At 38.0% G+C, this 16,489-nt stretch overlaps 1 protein-coding gene across 3 annotated transcripts in view; it reads right to left on the bottom strand.

The window, feature by feature from the left end:
- LOC131073917 (peptide chain release factor APG3, chloroplastic) overlaps positions 1 to 16,489 on the bottom strand; it is a 195,186-nt gene that overhangs the window by 46,729 nt on the left and 131,968 nt on the right. The gene's annotated exons all lie outside the window — the stretch shown is intronic.

The following is a 16,489-nucleotide window of genomic DNA, read 5'->3' as shown; positions in this document are numbered from 1 at the left end:
GACATAGGAAAACTTGAGTGGGTGACTCCAGTTGTGGAAGATGCAAGGAGGATCACCAAATATATCTACAATCACCCTTGGGTCCTAAATTTGATGAGACAACACACGCAAGGGAAAGATTTGGTGAGAGCTGGTGTCACAAGGTTTGCAACGATTTTCTTGACGTTGCAAAGCATTTTTGCTGCATTGACTTCTTTGAAACAAATGTTTGTGAGTGGAGAATGGCTTAACTCACCTTATTCAAAGAAGCCTGAAGGAGAGGCTGTCACATGCATAGTCTTCGACAACCAATTTGCACAAAGGGTTGCAGAGATTGTGAAGGTTGTTACTTCAAAACTTTAATTTTTAAATTTTAGTTATTCTTGATTCAAGTCTCTCATTACTAATTTGTAACTTCATTATTTAAATTTTGATCTTTTTGTAATTTGTATTTTTCAATTGTAGGTGTCAGAGCCCTTGGTTCGAGTTCTTCGCTTGGTGGATGGGGATAAAACCCCAATGGGATATCTTTATGAGGCCATGGATAGGGCCAAAGAGTCTATCAAAAATTACTACAAGGGGGATAGGCTCAAATTTGATCCCATTTGGGAAATTGTTGATAGGAGGTGGAACAATCAGCTCCACCAACCCATTCATGCAGCAGGGTACTTCCTCAACCCTCGTTTTAGGTTCGGGGGTTCTTACTCAGATTCGAATGGAGAAGTCATGGAGGGCCTCAGTACATGCATTGAGAGGATGGTACCTAATGTTGAGGAGAGAGACCTCATTGTGAGTGAGCTCCAAAATTATGAGGGAGGAAGGGATAAGCTATTCTCTTCAGAGCTGGCTAGGAGAGGAAGAACCACTCAAACCCCAGGTATAACATTTGCCATTTGGATTTTGGGATCTAAAGACTAAAATGATTGATAAATTATGTTTTCTCTTTTCTCTTTGCTTTCTAACTTTTCCATTTTATTTATTTTGCAGATGCTTGGTGGCAAAATTGGGGTGGAAACACCCCACATCTCAAAAAATTTGCCCTCAGAGTCTTATGTCAGCCTTGCAGTTCATCCAATTGTGAGCGCAATTGGAGCTTGTTTGAAGCAATCCACACGAAGAAGAGGAGCAAGTTAGCGCAGAAACGGCTCAATGACCTTGTCTATGTGCAATATAATCTTCGATTGCGCGTAAAGAAGGTAGAGGAACTAGAAGGTGGTCCAATTGACTTGGATGATATAGATCTGTTGTGCGAATCGCACACCCATCCCCGTCTTGGACAGGGACCCCCCAGTTTGTGCCTTTTTGTCCTGATCCTGAAATTTGGCTAAGTCTGGAATTCCCTAATCCTGAAATTTGTCTAACTCTGAAAACTGAGGAAACCTCCAAAAACTAGAATTTGCAATATAACTCTTGGAGGGCCGAAACCACTCTCAAACATCCTGAAAGTATATATGGAATATAACTTAAAGTATAAGAAAGGAGAAAGACATATGGAAATGTTATATTCCATTAAATGATCCTCCGGGGAGATCTGGGCAAACTTGCCCAAGTGCCCAAGCTCGCACTTCTTCAGGAAACGTTTAAAATCGCCCAAAATGCCCAATTTCGGACCCTGGGGCCAAAATGTGAAAAAGTTCAAAAGTTGCGAAAATGCCCCAGAGGTCCGAAAATCACTTAAGTTGTCCAATTTCGGACCCTGGGCCAAAAAGTGAAAAAGTTGATAAAACTGGCAGGAGGTCCGAAAAAGTGAAATGTTGCAAACGTGCCTTCAGGTCCGAATTTCACTTAAAGCACCAATTTCGGACCCTAGGGCCGAAATTCGAAGTTTCTTCTAAATTTCCAAACGCGTTTTTAGGTTCGAAAAGTGAAAACGCGATTTTGCGAAATATGTTACAAGGTCCGAAAACCACTTAAGCACCCTCATTTTCGGACCCTCGGAGGTAAATGGAAAGTGCATCGAGTTTAGGAAACACAAAAAAAAAACGCGTTTTAGATCCGAAATTTACCAAAAGCGCTTCAAGCCCCGAAAATCGTTTAAAGTGTCCATTTTCGGACCATGGGGCGAAATCGAAAAAAAAGGTATAAAGGTGCGAAATCCTACAAAGCTCCTCCAAATCCGAAGTTTTCCTTGGACACCCATTTTCGGACCCCAGCCCCGAAATTTTAAAACTCAGAAATTTGTAAAACGCCTTCAAACTCCGATTTTGTAAACATGTTTAGGTCCGAAGTTCACTTATTTTGCAAAAGGTGGTTTACCTCCGAAAATGAGAGTTCACCAAAAACGTGAAGTCCCATTTTCGGACCCTAGGGGCGAAATGTTTGAAAATCGCGATTTGCGAAATATATGTAAGCTCCGAAATTTGCAAAAGGATGGCAAGGGTCCGAATTTTTTGCAAATTTCAAAAGGTGCCCTCCGTTCTTCGAAATTTACCAGAAAAGCATGAGAGTTAGAGTTTTAAAATTTGCAGAAGTTCTCCAAACCTCCAAAATCGCGCCATAAACCCATTTAAAACATCCAAGACTCCAAAGGTAAAATACGCAGAAATAAAAAACCAAGGATCAGATTTCACAATCGAAGAGAAAGAGAAGCATTTTCAAGATACATCCCGCAAAGAGCTTCTCAAGCCAGACGTCGTAACTAAATTTAATGTTTGTTAAAATTAAATTATTTAATTTTTTCAAATTAATTTAATGAAATGAAGTTGGTTGATCGCAGGACGTCATCGAAGAACCAGGAGAAAGACCTGAAAATGCAAATCAAGGAAGGATCGCAATTCAAGGCCAGGCGCTGAAGATTGAAAAAGAAAGATACAGGAGCGCAAGAGCAACCGAGCATTGGGACCCGTGCCGTTGAACATAGATGAAGTCCACTAGCGAAATTGGAGGCAAAAAAGCAAAAGAACACTCTGAATGCTGCAAGTTTATGCATTCTCAAAGAAGCACACAGCTGGATTTAAGTCCAGAAATTCAGTTTTAAGGCTGAAATTGCTTTATTGTAAAACTGCCTATGGGTCCCGTGCAAGATATTTTTGTGGATAACTATTCCCAACCACCAAGAAGATTGGATAGACCTGAATTAAAGCCAAATAGTGGCAGGTAGTTGAGATAGTTGCTGGTTGGATAACTGAGAATTAATTAGGCATGGGTCAAGGCTGCCAGCTTCTGGAAGACAGATCAGGGCCCTTGGATGCAGTCCATCCTGGCCTCTGATTCAAAATTGTAATATCTATAAAAGGTAGAGGCCTTTCTTCTGTAAAGGGTTAGATGGTTAGAGATTGTTAGAGATTGAGAGATTGTTAGAAAAGGGTTAGAAATTGCTAGATAGTTAGATTTTAGAGTTAGAATAGGTTAGATCTTAGCAATAGCATAGAGATGCTGCAGAAATTGTTGTAATAGGCAGTTGAGATCAATATATGAACATTGATTTGGTGTTTATTGTCTTGTTTTCATCCTGTTTGCATGGTTTCTTTCAGCATTTTAGATAGATCTTTCTATTTTGGGTGTGCAGGTATTTGATAGATTCGGGCTCATACCACTGAGGATATTCTGATTGTGTATCCTTTTGTGTGGTTACCCTGAGCCTTCGATTGTGTTTAGTTCAATTGCAGGTGTCCGTTTGAGCTACGCCAAAATTGGGTGCTTAGCCGTGCGTCTCCAATCTGAAAATCTTCCAAGTTCCTTTGAAGATTGCACCGTTCCTGCAAGGTTGTGAGCCATTCTGGCCAAGCAGGAATTGGTTATGTGGAATCCGTCTACCCGCATACCCGTGTTGTTAATTTTAGATCTCCTAAACCTTTCCTTTTTCTCTTTATTGCATAATTCGAGAATCACAGCAGACTAGCTTGTTGCCAGTTAAACGTAAGTCCCCCTTGTGTTTCCAGCATAAACACATCAAGCCACTGAGAGATCCCGCAGTCAAGACCTGACAAAAGAAACCTTGAGGTAGTCTCCTTTGATCAAACTTAGAAAACAGCATTAGAGACTTCCTTATCTCAAGAGAGAGTAGGATAATCAGTCGGCTATTCTATTCTACGTTGGCCGTATGAAGTTTGCAGCAATGCGATTTCAGACATGTCAACAAGATCCTTACAATGATTGGACATCACAGGAGCAGCCTCCATTGTTTTCCGACACTGACATCACTGATTTGGAGAGGCAGGCTATGGAAGAGGGGGGTGGATTTGGTTTCAGGCTGGATGACATTGAGGAGGATGAGGATGAGGATGAGGATGAGGATTCATTGCCAGTGCCAGAGGCAGGTGGAGACATAGCTTCATCCAGGATGGAGGATGAGTCTCAATCAACCATACCGAGCAAGGAGGCACAGTCACGCCCAGTCCCACAGCAGACTTATACGACTAGACAGTCTAGACCCTCTAGTTCTACCTCTCCCCATGTTTTTGCTAGAGCTGGGAAGAGGAAGTTGTAACTGTAATTTGTGATGATGTATTTACTTTTGGTTTTACAAAAACTATTTAGTAATTTACTATTTTGCTTAAGGCTTCCAGCCATCAGCATTCCTCATGAGGATGAGATTTTGTAGACACTTTGCATTTAAATATATCTAGAATCAGCTTGTTTCTTTTGTGTTATCATTTATTGACTCATCGGATGCATCTTCTCATTAAAAATTGCAAAAAAAATGCGTTTTTTACTAAGTTTAAGCGTGTTTTTAAGTTGCCGAGTTTTTCGCTGAGTTTTTCCGAGTTTTTCCCGAGTTTTCACTGAGTTTTTTTCCTAGGGGCTTGGCGAGTCGAGCCGAATCGTGAGTAGTTCAACTATGGTTTTGAACATGCTTCAATTTGTATGAATATGAGATGCTTATCAACAAACTATTGTAAGTTCTGATTATAAGATCCCAAGAAGCATTGGTTATTGATTTAACTGTAACATATAAGAATACTGATAATAATACAGATATATATATATAAAATTCACTAGGCTATGTTTACAAGAATGTGTCTTTGATCCTTAAATCTCAAGATTGCCGTGCCTGAACTGTATCTCTTATATCATGCAATGAATGATGGAGAGGCTATGCCTCAGTTAAACATTGTATCTGATTTCAATCCTTAAGTTCCTGTGATGATGGTGGATGCTGTTTCTGTTAGTCTAGTCCTTTTTAACATGCGTCAATGGCCTTGTAAAGTGGTGGAAACACCACCTTCACTTGGCTGCCTTAGCAATCTGCTACGAATTGATAAATAAGTGATCCAAATCTTCACACCCATTTCCACCTCTATTTCAATCTCTATTTATATCTTCAAATCTCTAAGAGCCGTATCCTTTTGGACGAATAGTTCATTAAGAGACATGCCTTTTAATTATCAATTGTTGCTTTTCACTTTACTAAAATCAAATCATACTCCCCATGAAACAATGGCTTTAATTAATAGTTATGTGCTTTGTTTCTTAAACGCACCCTTCTCATGAATCGCACCATTTGGTATCAATTGTTCTCCTTGATTGCTGGATTTGTTTAATGCTAATTGCTGTCATAATGTAGTCGCTGCATACTTTCTCTTAATCTTATGTAATCGCTGTCTTTGTCATTATGTATTAGCTGTTTACAATCATTGTCTTGTCTAGCATAATCACTACCCAAGTATACTGATGAAGTCCTTACAATCTGCCATCATAAATCTTCTTTTGAACCAATCATTCTGTTTCCATCATTATTCTATGCAATGAATCTTGATCTATAGAATCAACTATCATCAAATTCTGATCCGACATCTTGATGTTTGCAAGGCCTGCTCATGGATGAAGTCAGCTATAATCACGTGTCTGTTCACATTAATTCTTTAACACTGCACTGTCATTAATCACATATTGAACTTCAACAACTTGAATTTCAACTTAAATCGCTGCCTTTCACACTTATACAAACTGTTGTATACAATATCTTATCTAATACAAATTGCTGCATATTGTCTTCAAAAGCGCTGCTCTTCTTATTAGCCATTCACTCTTTTAGATCGCTCTAACTATTCTTTTATCAGCTTTGTTCATGTATTGTATGCTTTCTGTTGGGACTTTTCAATTTTGTCTCCCATTGTTTACTGTCATGAGATCTCTTAGGGTTACTGTCTCAAGAAATGGTTAAAAACCTTAAACCCTAAACCCTAAGAATCGACACCCTTTTGTTATAATTTTCAGTTGACCACCTGCTGCAAGTTCCCAATCATTTGAGTTATCATTTAAGTCTGTCGTGTCATCATGTCAACCAGCCCCGCATGTTAACTTTTCCGGTTTACCTGAGGCCATGCCCCTCATCTTTCTTTAAGACTAATGTATTTTTCGTGCAGATCTTGTAGCATCGAAGGCTCGCAATCCAGTGCGATTGCACAGATAGTGTGAACTTGTGTGCCTGCCTATTTCTGCAAGGGCGCAGTCAAAAGGTCAAAGTGGTTTTGGCGACCATGCTACTCTGTTGTAATCTATGGCTCAGATCACCACACTGTTGCATGATTAGATGAACTTGCACACCTAGACCAACTCCCTGGTCAACCTGTCAATAGTCTTGAAGTCCCAAGCACCTTGTCACGTCCCCTCCTTGATCATTATACATCCTAAATGAAGCAATTATTTAATATAATAATTACCAAAGAATGATTATTTGAAATCTATTTATTTATTAAATATTATTATTTAATTAATATTTATTAATGTTTGAAATATTCAAATAAAAATAAATTAATATTATATTATAAACACAATTTATATATTTAAAATAATAAACACATAATTATATATTCAATGTGGACAATGACTAATAAGAATTACCCAGTCTAAATAACAATTAGCATCCACTAAGTACTATCGATGCATAATCTCAAGATGCAGATGATTGAATGCCATGATCAATGAATATATTACAGCGTTGGAAAGCATTCAAGTTGTCATTTGAAATCGGAATTGGATCATCACATACACAAGACTTGGAGAGCTCTATAACTAAAGTATCCCCTCTAGAACTATCACTAGGAGCAGAAGTAATAGACAATTCAAACTATCAACATTATGGTACATAATCAGCAAACCAATCCAGAGTCCAGACAATGAAATAGTCTTACAAAGTAAGACATCACAATTTCATGAAATCGAACCTTATGGTTCAATCGTCCAACGCATATCAGGGTTGCAATCACCTAACTCATATCGGGTTTGCTTAATATTTAAGGGTGCAACAATCTTGTTCACAAACTATTAATTAATTCCAAGGATTAAGTAAATCAGTTCAATAATGAGTAAACATGGATTATGAAAGAGCAGCAATTAATTATAGAAAAGTATCTCTTCACAAATAACATGACCATAGGGAAAGGGGCATGATCCTCCAGCACGAAAGAAGATGTATAAGAAACCATTATAACATCCAAGAGGATACAAGGAAGGATTCAGATCTGACATTTCATAAGATGTCAATACCCAGCAGTTCCGTCTAGATATCACAGCTTGAGTATGAATTTTCTGTGCAAACATAATAAGCGCTGTAACAACATATACATACATACATACTTGACATAATATCAATAAGATTATGTTTATATATTTTAAAAAAGCATAAATTATAAATATACATATTATTATGAATATAATGGATGGGTTTCCATAATAGAACTGAATAGGATATAAGAAGGGAATTATACGAAGACAATGGAATACATCAGATAATTTACACACTGCGAAACGGGTAAGCGGTTGATTTACACGCCACAAGGATATATATGTGTGTGGACATGTGTGCCACACACACACATATATTTATGATGGTTCTGTCGTATGAATAGTATACCAATCTCTTTGACAAAGTTATAGTAAGATAATGATATTATCTCATGTATATGTAGCAAAGGATATATGAATGTATGTAGAATATTTATATGTATATAGGATCAATAATGGAAATTAAGGAATATGTAAAAATGATAATGAAATGTAGAATGTTATATGAATAATGTGGCTATGTGATGGAGGCTATTGGGAGGAAATTCCCTTAGCCTAATTCAGGGATTATGATAATCCCTGGTAGGCAGTATATATTGAGTATTTATATGCATATATGTTATGGCTTGGGTGACAAAGGGTCATCCAAGAAGAGACGAATCTGGCCGGTCCTCTCTGGTAGACTTGGATGATGAGATGCATCATCCAAGGCAAGGAATTGATCATATATGATGGTCTTCCTTGGTATGGCTTGGGTGTAAGAAATTACATCCAAGATAGGAATCAAATTAACCTTCGATTTCCTAGTATGGCTTGGAACCAAGATGGGTTCCAAGAAGACGAGCTTCACAGCCGCCTAAGGACATGTCCCATTACTGCACTCGTATCCTTTTTATTAAATAAGAATTGAGATTAGTGTTAATTAAGTAATTGAAGTTTAATTGCAAATTAGATTATATATATATATATATATATATATATATATATATATATATATATATATATATATTTCTTGTATTCTAACAATCTATTTTGCAAGACAGTGATCTCTAACTAGTAGGGACAATACACACCTTCATCCACATCAATAGTCGAGATGAACGCGCAGCTACGCAATTAGACAAAAGTGCATAACGGCCTTAATTGTAAAGCCCCGCAACGCTGACGTGGTTAGGTGGCCGACATCTTCACTACCTCATCCCTGCTAGACAAATGATATTAAGCCACATGTTAAGTGACTCAAGCGGTGGATCCCGCAAATGCTTTGATAAGCTATGCACATAAAGGAAGATTATATCCAAATGGATCAACGATATAGATACATCGCGCATTTGCGCAATTAAGTGAAGTAGCTCAACAGAGCTAACTTCACAAGGCTGCAAGCAAAGAAGCGGTGGGCCCTTAAGTGGCGCACACTTGATAAAGAATCGAAGGCCAAGATTTACGTGTTGTTGCACGATTAATAGGAAAAGCTTGATAATGTTAAGCCCGCTACAACGCAAGCCAGGACCCATTGCTGACATATTTTAACTTTATTGGTTGCCAATTATAACAACTAAAGAGCTATTAGGAATTCAATGTTCAAATTTGAAACATAATGGCTAGTTCCCGCCACCTAATTGAATACGTGCCGCCATTAATCCTTTGCACCATTATAAGTAAAATTCCTATCTATTCCATCCTACCTTAATCTTTGCATGCTTAATACCTTACCAATAGTGCACTCTATAGTATGAACTATATAATTCAAATTCTTGAAAGTTGGGGTTTTGATTTAAAGCTTGTATAAACGAATTTGCAGTAATAGTAAGACTTCAATTCTCACATTTTGATGCTTTGAATTGTTAGTTCTTAGCCCTTTGTGTTGCAATTAAGTTTGCTAGACCATCTATAGGGTGGAATTGATATAGAACTGCTAAACCCTAGACCACTAGGTTTATCTTTGCTAAAACCCTAACCTTAAGGTTTTAATGTGGTCAAAGCTTTTGCTTCCCAATCTACGAGGAAGTTCAATGATGAGATTATTGCTTAGCTCCCTAGGTCTATTGACGTTTAGAAGAGTGAAAAGGCTAGAACTAGGCCAGAGGACTTCTGATTGATCATAATGCAGGGTGTAGAGACCCTATTATTGAACCATGGGGGCTCAATTTGTGGAGACGATGTTATAACAAGAAGAAAGAAAGCATTACAATTAGGAATATTTGGGATTTGAATTTGGGAAGACTGGTTGTTCCCAGTGCCTTTGTCAACATTGAGCTCATGAGAACTATAGCTAGGAGATACAAGGAGGGAAAAAGAGAGATTCTAGCCCATGATGGTGGAAGGCAAGCTGTAGTGAACAAGAAGATAATTGAAGATGCTTTTATGCTAGATGAGAGAAACAATTGGCCATTGGATATGATGAATTTGCTAGAGAACTCAAATCTCACGATAGGCTGTATAGGAGTAGAATTCAGGCCTTTAGGCCAAAGCATTTGACAAGGGATGAGAAGGCTTTGACTCCAAGGGACCTTCCCCCTTATTCTATGGACTTCTTTGCTAGCTACTTAAAGGACACATATTATGCCTCATGTCAAGTTTTTGGTTTAGATGCAGAGCCATTCATCCCCAACTGGATGTTGGTCCTATGTATGGATATTTAGAGCCAGGATCATAATAGACCTTTTGATTATGCAAGCTTTCTTGCAAACAAATTGCATAATGCAATTTGTCAATTCAGGGCAGGTCCCTCTATGCACTTCAAATACTATTCAATCTCGATGCATATTTTGTTGATTAATGGTCTTAAGGTCTAGCATGAGGACCTTAGGGTTAAACCTATGGCAGAAGGTGAATACCTTCCTGTCAAATGTGCACGTAGATTCTTAGGATTTTTCCTATGTATGGATATTTAGAGTCGGGATCATAATAGACCTTTTGATTATGCAAGCTTGCTTGCAAACAAATTGCATAATGAAATTTGTCAATTTGAGGCAAGTCCCTCTATGCACTTCAGATACTATTCAATCCCGATATGCATATTTTGTTGATTAACGGTCTTCAAGTCTAGCATGAGGACCTTAGGGTTAAACCTATGGCAGAAGGCGGATACCTTCCTCTCAAATGTGCACGTAGATTCTTAGGATTATTCTCTTTGGAGTAATTTTAGAGTCATATTCAAGATATATGTCTATAAGTTTATGAAGCAAGGAATATGAAAAGTACTTGTCTCAATCCTTTTATTTTATTTATGAAAGCAAATTGACATTGTGAAGCACTTCCAATATCAGAGCATCTTGAAATCAAATTTCAGTGATTTCCAAGCTATCTCCAATAAGTGTATTCAAAAATCTTATGAAATCAATGATCAAGGAACCTTTGATTTTGTCTCTACACTGTGTTGCTTATGTGTATTTGGATTTTGCTTCTTCTAAAGTAGAAGACTAAATACTCAAATCAAGTTCAGAGATTTTGAAGACTCTTTTGCTGGATAGTAAGTAGAGCTTGCAATTGATTTCCATAGTTTAATAAATACAAGGTATAAATCAAACAGACTATGTATGTCTCCGATTAACATGTTACAATTGCTTCAAATGATTCCATCTTATTAGTGACTCAATTAGCCCTGAGATAGGCATCGGCCATGTTTCTCGGCTTTATAGTTTCGGTACAATTTTAAAAGATCAAAAATAGATTTCTTCCCCTAGTTTCTTAGCTCTAGTCTTGTTTTTAGTTTTAAAGTTAGAGTTAGAAATATCTGTTCTCAAGGATTCTAAGGCCTATGGATCAAAGGAAAAGCGAAATCTGCTTGATACCATACACCATTTGATACCTATACATTGAGAACATATCTATCATAATTCCTACTCATCAAGGAGTCAGGTCATAAATGTATTGACATAGGTACACCCACCTTGTCTTGGCAAAGCCTAAAGTGTAGAGGATTTTGATTAGCTCCTTATCCCTAATCAGAGATCCTGTCAATTGACCACTGATCCAAGTCCCTATTGATTGAATTTGGCTACCTCATATGGGATACTTGGGCAACTAGTTGGAACAAAAACCAACAGTGTCATCACTTATAAAGATAATACAAGGAGCTTTATCAAGTTAGCAACACAAGACTTAATGAAGTCTTGTTACAATCCTTAATTTATTATTCTTGCTAAACCCATACGTTGTTTCTGCTACTAACTAATTTGGAGATGCCCTAGGCCTGCCACACCTAGACCATAAAGAGTTTCTCTTACTTGTTTGGTTCTAGAGATTAGAATTTGGATGGGGAAATCACATTCACCTACAAATTTTGTATCCACTTTAATGTTCATTTCCCTAGTGTTTGTGTAGGCTCATTTTAGTCCTCGCATCATCTTTTTCCCCCTCAAGATGCTCAAGATCCCTTTTCAACAGCAATCTTCTTGCAGCATTTTTGCATTAACCATGCGTTTCTCTCATCTCCCACTGTTTCTAGAACAATTCGCGTAAACATTAGGGCATAATGCAGATATCTGCATGTAGCACTAGCATCTCGTAAAAAATTATTGTTCAAAAGCCATTTTGGAGCATTTTCGAGTTGTCAACTTGATAGGTTAGGTAAAATGGCTCAAAATGATTCATAATGGCTCAATAGCCCTTTCCCTCCTCTCTTTTCAAACACATCTTTCATTCTAGCAAACTCTCTTGGATGCTCTTATGCAATCGCTCTTAGAATATCCTCTCTCTCTCTCTCTCTCTCTCTCTCTCTCTCTCTCTCTCTCTCTCTAGCTTGCACAACTCTCTACAACTTGCTACAACAATCTTTACAGCTCTCTTAGCTTCCTCAAACCTTTATGGTAATATCCTTCTTGTGCCTTTGAGAATCTTGGGATTTATCACATCCGTTACTTATCAAATCATTTATTATTGTGTCTATTTACAATTTATCTATCTATCAATCTCTAGTTGTTGTGGAGGTGGAAACCCCAAGCAAGGGCTTGACTAAGGCAATTCCCCAAATAGCCCCAAACATCTTTCCTCTTTTGTGTGTGTGCAAGCATTTCAAGAGCACTAAATTGTACAAAGTTTTGCTTCTAGTTACTCATTTTATTTGCTTTCACTTATTTCATAATTTTAATCTTATTCTTTTATTCAGTCCTTTACCTTTATAATTGCATTTCTCACTTCTAGGTTTTGTAGGTTAGCTGGATCATTAAGATGGGTTTTTGCATTCTCTGTGTCTTTCTATTTGTAGTCTGTATGAGATGACATCACTACATAGGCGTCCACAAGTTGCATTGGCATTCTTGATTTAGATACTCAAATTTCAACCGAAGACTCTGTCACCTACACATTCCATTGTTGTAGTTAAAAATTTTACTTTATTTATCTGTAATTATGTTTTTACTAGTTTATTTATTTTAAGAATTTTAACTAGTTGAAGATATTTGAATATATGTAGTGGAATTGGGTCTCAAAGGAACACAGTTTTCCTTTTGATAGAGTCACATTTCCACAATTACATTTTGTTAAATCCAACAAGAATACACCATTTCATTGTTGTTGTGGTTCACCACTTTGTGCTAAACCCAACACTATACTCTTTCTCTTTCTTATTATTGCCAATAGTCTTAATAGTAATAAAAAAGGCCATATCCCTTGTAAATGGGGATGGGTTGGTTAAGCAACCCCCACTACAAGGGAAGGATGTTAGATGGACTGCCCCTGGTGCAGGCTGGATTAAGATCAACTTTGACAGTGCCTCAAAGGGTAACTCTAAGTGGGGCTGGGTGCATTGCTCAAGATGAAAATGGAAAAACAATTGCAAAAAGGTTTGTATCTCTTGATGACACCACTAATAATGTGGCAGAATTTAGAGCTGCTTTCATTAAACTATAGATGGGTTTGGAGATAGGTGCCAACTATATTCACCTCAAGGGAGACTCCCTTATAGCAATTAATGCCATCCGTCTCAACCACACTCCAAATTGGAAGCTTAGTCATTGGCTTTGCCCCATCAAGGAGTTGCTTGATAGATCCGTGGAATTCAAGATTAGCCATGTCTATCAGGAAGGCAATGATGTGGCTAACAAATTGCCAAAAGAGGCGGCTGACAGGATGCTGAATTGAGTGGAGGTGGAGATAGGAAGACGAATTAAATTAAAGCATGGAAATTTGCAAATACGCCGCTGCTCGTGCATACATGTATAGGCCCTAACATCACGATAAGAGATGACATTTAGCCCCAGTCTAGATCCTTTGGAGATCAAAGGATGATGATTTATGATCGCCACCCACACAACGAATAACAGACAATTGCTAGGACCTGGAAAGATTATCTTAATCATAAGACAAAGAGGGTGCAATCTTCGATTTGACACAATGAAAAGAGAACAAACGAGGGTGTACGGTGAAGAGACGTGGTATGCACAAAAGTAGAGGAATCATCGAGGGTCTATTGTGAAGATTGCGGCATGCCATATATTTATGGCATGTATACGTTTGAAGGCAAATATGTATGGAAAAATGCAAATGAAATCCTACAAGGCAAGTCGCAGATTTGGAATGATGGGCCCAACAATATAGCATTTATCAAGCAGTTCAGAGGTTTATCATGGAAACATAAGGCGAGCAATAATAAATAGGAGAGGGCGGTGATGGATTACCAATTCTTCTCTTGCCTATCTTTAGTTGCCTGACATGGTGTGAGCAATGGCACGCCTATCTTGCTTGAATCAACAAAATGGCAAACGTCTTTTCTAGGGGAGGTGACAAATAAGAGAATGTCGGCCATACTCTCTTCTGGCCACATTCTGGTGATGCGTGTTGTTAAAACTATGCTGGGGGAAGAATTCTTAAAGGCCTACCACTGATACAGGGTTAATACCGATGTCATGGCGATGTTCCTGGCAGTGCTATTGTAAATGGGGGTGACCAAGTCCAAGGCCAAGAAACTGTGTCAAATGTTGTCCAAACATGCATTTCTAGGAGAAATTGAAGCGGTTCTGGATAATGTGGATGGCAACTTGCTCATTCCACTACCCCAAAATTTCTACATGTCAAAGGGTTGTGGTGGGGAGGTGAGGAAATTCCCCATTGTCTGCACCCTAGAATTGGAGATGCTGGGAAAACAATGGGAGATGGGGCAGAGCAATGTTTTCCTTCTTCAATTGGTTGAGATTATTCCAGGCTCAAATGGTGAATGGGTCAAAGAATACATGGTAGCGGAAGGACTTCTGATGGAGAATAGGAGTGAGGACAATGCAGACTGGAGTCTAGATCTGGGGGAAGAATGGGTGGAGAATGACAGTCGAGACATTGATGAAATGGCGAAGAGCCTTGCTCATGACACGTGTGGCAATGAATGCTCAGTGGTGGCCAGAGTACTCACGGTAGAGGAAATGAGAGCAGAAGAAGTTTAAACCTAGGCAAGGTTTCCATCTACTGGATTGCCTTACTAATAATGTGTAAGTTTTCTATATGTCAGCCGATAATGTTACCATTTTTTATTGGGTGACAAATATAAAAAAAATTGGATTTTAGCCCCATTTTTCTAATATGGTGGCTAGGGTAGGGTCTTGGGATGTCTGCAATTGAGGCTAAGGATAGAAGATAGGTCTGGGAATGTATATTTTGTTTATGTAGTATAGGCGGGATCAGTATAGTGCAGCAATGGATACATGACAAATGATGTAATTATTGCAACGATAATTTCTTTTTTGATGATCAATATATTAGCAACTATTAGCTTTTAAAAAAAGGCTATATCAAAAAATTTCTTTTGCAATTTTTTTTTATCATACAACGTCAAAAGGGATATATGTTGGCCTTCTATCGGCTTGTCTATATCTCTCTTTCAAAATGAATTTTTATTTTCTTTTTTTCTATCACTTTCCAGATTTGTTAGGAAACTTCAAGAAGTTCTCTTACAAGAATGTGAGAGTGAATTACTTTCTCCTCTTTTACTATTTTTCTTTGATCCCTCTCTTGAAATTCCTGCAACTTGTGAGGATATTTTGGCAAAAGAGGATGAAATTATTGATACTTTCCTTAAACAAACTATACCCTCTCTTCGTTCCAATGCACTCTCTTCTAGAGATCATGCATTAGTGAATAAGGAATCTCATCTCACATATGATCCCCCACATGTTGATGTTGAGCGTATTCCTTCAAACTCTTTAAATAATTCTTCTAAAGTACAGAATGAATGTGTTAATGTAATAGTTGTCTCTGCTGCCCTTGAAAGGCCTAAGAGATCAATTATTTACATTAATGGAGCAAATCCGCCACCAAAAAAGTAATAACTGTTAGAGGGCATCTTTCTACGGTTCACTCTCCGCATTATTTCTTCTACCTTTCTCAATCTCTTAGTTCTAAGGTGCCTCAGACTACTACTTATAATTCAGTGGCCCACACCTATAACTCCCATAGAAATAAACAAACATTAACATTCCAACATCTCAACCACCTTCTCAACCTATTCTTCCATATGCTCCTAGGCCTCTTCTCAATCCCAGCAGAGTATGATCTTATTGAGCAACTTCGTGTTACTCCTGCTAAGATCTCTCCTTGAGATCTTTTTCAAACTTCTCCCCTTTATCATGGTATGCTTCAACAGGCTCTACAAAAGATCCTTGTGCCATTTTCTGCTAGCCTGAGTGACGTTAATGCATTGATGGAATGTATGCACTCTAATACTTCAGACATTACATTCCACCAACATAGTACTGAGGGCTACTGCAACAAAGGAGTATCAGTCATCACATGGACCTAATACTTGGAGTGATTCTACCAAATAAGGCTGCATATTGGTTGATGGTGAAGGACAATAAGATAAACCACCAATTGCAAGAGCTGCTACAAAGAGGACTGATCAGGAAGAGTCTCAATCTATGTGAGATACCAACAATGTTGGTGCAAAAGAAGGGAGGTGAATGAGGGATATGCATTAATTCCAAGACCATCAACAAGATCACAGTCAAGTATAAATTTTCATTACCATAGATGGATGATTTGATAGATAGTTTGAATGCAGCACACTACTTCAGTATGATTGATTTGAAGAGCAATTATCATCAAATACAAACGAGAGGAAACAAATGAAAGA

The sequence above is a fragment of the Cryptomeria japonica genome, chromosome 9, assembly GCF_030272615.1.
Source record: "Cryptomeria japonica chromosome 9, Sugi_1.0, whole genome shotgun sequence".
Taxonomy (NCBI): domain Eukaryota; kingdom Viridiplantae; phylum Streptophyta; class Pinopsida; order Cupressales; family Cupressaceae; genus Cryptomeria; species Cryptomeria japonica.
The sequence above is the reverse complement of the archived record's forward strand: the minus strand, read 5'-3'. Positions and strand labels throughout refer to the sequence as shown.